Source organism: Oryzias melastigma, linkage group LG4 (assembly GCF_002922805.2).
Source record: "Oryzias melastigma strain HK-1 linkage group LG4, ASM292280v2, whole genome shotgun sequence".
Taxonomy (NCBI): domain Eukaryota; kingdom Metazoa; phylum Chordata; class Actinopteri; order Beloniformes; family Adrianichthyidae; genus Oryzias; species Oryzias melastigma.
The window spans coordinates 9,885,645-9,891,069 of record NC_050515.1 but is presented as its reverse complement, the minus strand read 5'-3'; the positions used below and the strand labels follow the sequence as shown (position 1 = coordinate 9,891,069).

At 34.4% G+C, this 5,425-nt stretch overlaps 1 long non-coding RNA gene across 1 annotated transcript in view; it reads right to left on the bottom strand.

The window, feature by feature from the left end:
• Positions 1 to 1,853: 1,853 nt before the first annotated feature.
• LOC118598661 overlaps positions 1,854 to 5,425 on the bottom strand; it is a 13,477-nt gene continuing 9,905 nt past the window's right edge. Inside the window, exon 2 of the long non-coding RNA XR_004947743.1 lies at positions 1,854 to 2,278. This is a non-coding gene — a long non-coding RNA (uncharacterized LOC118598661). The remainder of the gene's footprint in view (positions 2,279 to 5,425) is intronic.

The window sequence follows — 5,425 nt, the reverse complement described above, 5'->3', positions numbered from 1 at the left end:
ATGTTTATATTTGTTGTCGAGTAAATCCTGACGATAATTTTGAGCACAAAGCAGCAAACTCTGTGTCCAGAATGCTCATGTCGTGGCTACGGTCAACTTTGTGGCACGCAGTCTGATTTTAGAAGATTTATTATTATTTTTAAGATTTTTTTTTTGTTTTTCATGATTTTTTTAGATTATTATATTTTTTTATTCTCCTTTTTGAAATATATATATATATATATTAAGTCCTACAATAGTCCCAAAGTCAGAAGATAAAGAAACGTTAAGGAACATAGGGAACATTTTTCCTGTGTGAATTTAATCATGAAATATAAACAATTTACTCTTCCTTTTTTTTGTTTTTCTATAAAACCTTTAAAACATTAACTGTAATTTAAACAAGATGGAAAAAGTACAGTTTCTAAAGTCTAACTCCACTGTGAACACACAAGCACAAAGGCAGGTGCTACAACAACCTTTTGTGGAGCTCGCATTACTTCAAAAAAGGTCACGGGTTGACATTTAATCTGGAAAACTATATAAACAGAGTTGAAGATGATGAAAACTGGATCTAGTTTTTTATCACGAGGGATATAAAGGAAAGCAAAGCTTCAAACCTGAATAAGGCACCTTTGTTCTTCAGCTGTTTGATTAAACCGCTGAAGAAGAAACGTGAGCAGTTGTGTCATTTGGTCTTGAAAAAACTCTATTCTGACAAAACTAATTACTTAGATAAACCTCTGGAATTTTTTTTGAACGCCGTCTCACAATCGGACCCTGAGGAGCTCTTAAAAAAAAAAAAAAAAAAAAGTGCATTTCATACATAATTGGCTTTAATGTCATTGAGCATTTTGCTTGTTGGTCTGAAAGAATAATAACCAAGGAGACATGCTTGATCATGGAAAAGATACAAATCTTCCGCCGTCCATAGATGTTTTTAGACTGCTGAAAAAAAGGAAACCCATTGTAGACTGATATTAAGGAGTACCTGAAATCGTACAGTCCAAATATATGGCAATTTAAAATAATTAAAAAATGTATATATTAATACATATACACACACACATATGTGTATATACAGTATATATACATATAAACAGTACATATATGTACAAATATATATACAGTATATACATATATATACACACACACATATATACAGTATATATATATATACATATATACAGTACATATATGTACACATATATATATATATATATATATATATACTGTATATATATTTGTACAAATATGTCTGTATATATGTATATACAGTATATATACATATAAACAGTACACATATGTACAAACATAGATACAGTATATATATATATATATATATATATACACACACACACATATAAATATATATAGTATTTATATACATATATACAGTACATAAATGTACAAACATATACATATATACAGTATATACCTATGTGTATATATATATATATATATATATACTATATTTTACTTTTTACAGGGAAAAACATTACAGTTATGAGAAGCGCCGACCTGTTACACTCTCGGGAGGATGTAACACTTTTACATGATCAGACTTGTCCTACTTCAGTGATTGTTTTTTTTATGAGATAATTAAATAATGATGAGCGTAAATTTTATTTTAGACACGAAAGTTTAAGCTCCCAGGCGATCGACTAACTTTGCCTAATGATTTTTATGGTTTTATGTCACTTGTTTATACTTTTTTTCTGTAGTTATTCTAACATTTTTGCTTTTGTTCTATTGTTCTTTGAACTTTTAATGTACGCTGCCTTGTTTTGACTGAGGTCATTTTTAGACGCCATATTAAGACCAAGCCAGCTAAAGATTGAAAAACAGCATGTTTATTCTATGAAATTATATTGGACTTTTTTTTTTCTTTTTTTTTTAAAAGATTTTCACTTTACTTTTAACATTTTGTGATGCATTTTATTTGAGCAACATCATTTTAATGACTTAAATTGAATAATCCTTTGTTATTTTTGTTTTTCGCCACGGATATTTTAGCTAAATCATTTGTCCTGACGTGAACTAAACTAAAAGTAAAAAAACTTTAAGAAAACAGACATAAGTTGCGCAAAGATCGTTTCGAATAAATAAATAAATAAAAAGTTCTGTTTTCTTGATATTCCCAGCTGTTACATCCAAACACCAACTAGAAAGTTCAGACTGAGGAATTAAAGATGGAGCCAGTCGGGTGTGAGAAGGTCTAATCCTGTGTGTGCTTGTTCATACCTTGTGTGTACGTACCATGGGCAGCTAAGCAGAGCAGCTGTGGTCAGACTTCTGCCTGGAATCACAAAGCCAAAAAACAGATAACGGTGCAACTCAATTCCACAACAGCGTTTGGTCCCAAGCCAAACGACGGCTTCCAGGAGGCTTTTAAGCCTCTTACAGGACTGGCTTCTACTCCTCCCTCGTCCAAGTTTTCATTTCTCCTCCCTCTCTTTCATTCCCCTATTCATTCATCCATTTTGTAGTTGTAATAGTGTTGACAGCGAGGGCAGACATCAACAACATTAGCCAAACGAGGAGACAGCGAAGTTACAAGACAAAATTGCTGAAAATGTATCCAATATTAATTCTCCCCAAGCAGGAAGAGTGAAACGGGCCTCAAGTCTTCTTCATATAAGTGTAAACAAGAAATAATAAGAAATGAAACTATAGCAACATTAAAAGAAACAAGGTGGGAAGGGATGAGTGAATGCGTATTTCTTCAGGGAGGTCCTGCTGAGGGACGAGTAAATGGTTAACTCTTGGCAGGATCGCAGAAGTGTGTGAACGCGAGCTTTTCCCATGCTTAAGTTGTATTTCAGATTAAAGGTGACACGAACGTCTTTTGTCCCTCTTGTCAGCAGCTGGCAGTTATTGCAGGCCTCCATCCAAGCAGGCAGAGCGAGTGATTGCTTTACAGCCGCCTGTCTTCACACGGCCGGCCCAGATCCCAGCCCTCAGCGGCTACGGGCCCTGTCACATTTAATAACATTGTCCCTAAAGATTTTTAACTGACTTCCATCGCCGTAAATTCTCCCACCGAACAATTATTGATTAAATGCTTTCTCTTTAATAATGGAGAGGCATAAATCTCCCTCTTCGTGAGAGACGTGAAATGTAATCTGATCAGAGACTTGCATACCTGCATCCCTCATGATTTCTTCAGTCGTTTCACTCAGAAGAGGCATGTAAAACAGGAAAAAATGACTCGAAAAAAGCAAAAATGAAAGAGGGGAAAAATGGGGCCGCAGCTATCTGGAGCCAACCTGGCTTCGGAGGGCAATTTACCTGCTGATGGCAATAAAAGCTAAGTGCAATATTGATTCTTGGCTTGTGTTTTTCTTAACAAAACAAACAAAACCAGCGCTGTGGGTAAGCTCACGAGTATGAGGCAAGGCGTTGAAAAAATTACTTATTTTTCTAGATACTCCAATAGCATGAGCCCCCCCCCTTCTTTCTTTTTGAAGGTTTCTAATGAACCATTTTTTTACTTAAATCTCTTTTGGTACAAAAAGTCTGTCAGTTTGTAACATTTTTTTCTCAAATCAAAAGTAAAACGTACTTATAATGTACTGATTAATGAGAGGAACAACAAAAAAGGTACAATTTAAATTTAATTTGTAGATGTTTGGGATTCTGTGCACTTATGTCTTAGTGTCTGAAAGTTCATTTGTTTAGATTGTAGGATTTAGCTATTAGTTAAATTTAAATATTATAAAAACTTTGCTGGAGTTGGTATGGAAGAAATGAAACACAACTTAAGTTTTCCGTTGATAGAAACTTTTGAAGTTTAAAAGTAAGTCCAGATGTTATTCTGAAAAAAGGGCCTAAAATAGTTCAAATAAAAATGATTGCATGGCAGTTTGCAATTTTAGAATTCGCATTGGTATTCTGGAAAAAGAAAACACTTCCAACAGGATTTGAGACTTTTTATTTTTGCTCTGAATCTCTCTGATTGACAGCTGGCATGGACACGCCTCCTGGCTTCTTTGGCTCAGGAGCTGTTGTGTTTCTGACTCCTGTCATGAGGTGATTAATGTTTATCTCTGGTTGATTAGAAAGTGCTACAAGCAGCAGAAAGGCTCTCTGTTGGCTCTAGTTCCATCTGAAAAACTGATCAGGTTACAGCCCCGAAAACTTGTAAACAGCATCATTGTTCTTGGTAGAATTTTAGTGGTCGGATTACATCTTAAAAAACAGATCGACCCAGAAGTTCAAATCCTCAACAACAAATCACTCAATGCAAAAACATGAAATATCACTACAATATTAACAATGATAAAAAGAAAAAATACATTTAGAGATCATGAAAGAATTCTAGGAACTCAGAAAACAAAAGTAATTTCCAGAAATCACAATGAAATGTTAAAATTCAGGTAAAATAAGAAACTGAAAAAAGTAGACCTTACAATTCATCATTAATTGGATGATGATGTTTGAGTTTTGAAGAAGAAGAAGTAAAGTAAAATAAAATGATGTCTTGGTAAAGAGATGATTTAGCAATCACTGAACTTAGTGGTCAGAAGCTTAAAGAAATATCTACTCTGAGAAGATATCGCCATGCCAAATACCTTCCTGTTGAAAAGGTAAACAAAGGCTGTCATCCAATCAGTGATGTCCCATAATCCCACCTTTTCCAGTTATGTTTTGGCCTTGACTGATATGTTGATGTGATTTCCACTGCAGGGACACCGTAGAGTGGTGATAAAATAGGCAATACTTCAACGTTTGCACCAAGACTTAGAATATTTTATTAGAGGGATTTTCCTCATTTACGGTTTCAGATGCACAAACAAAAAAAAAAACTATTTCATGTGTAGTTTTAAATATATATTGTAATTATTTAATTAAACTTCACCCAGTGAATAATGAAAAATCATGAAATATATATTATCTTTTTAGATTGTAACTTCTGCATGGATATTCAATATATATTGTTTATTGGAAAATAAAAACTGTCCTCCTATAAGTCTCAAGGTAACACTTGGCCACATCTACCAACAGTAACAGTGGGGTAATGACGTGGAGCTGTACATATCTGTCAAACTTTGCGCTGAACAACACTGCGCTTCCTTAATCATCATTGCAGGACAACATTCATCTCAACTTCCTGGACTGCTGAGTCCATGGAGCAAGCCAACACCAAACACCACTGTGCCCTTGAAGGAGTTGATCAATGAGACCTCACAGGACACTAAGGAATGCTGTGGAAGGAGGGAGAGTTGTGCAAAAAAAAAGAAAAAAAACAGATGAAGGGATGTGTGTCTGCTGGGAAATGGAGATCAATAACAGATCATTAAGGAAGAGGTTTTTCTTCAACCATGATGGCTTCAAACGCTTGCACTGAATTCATGTGCCATCGTAGTAATTTTTTGGGGTTAAGCTGTTCATCTGTGTTTTGTCAGTGTTTAGAAATAAATGTTTGGTAGTGCTTATTTTAATG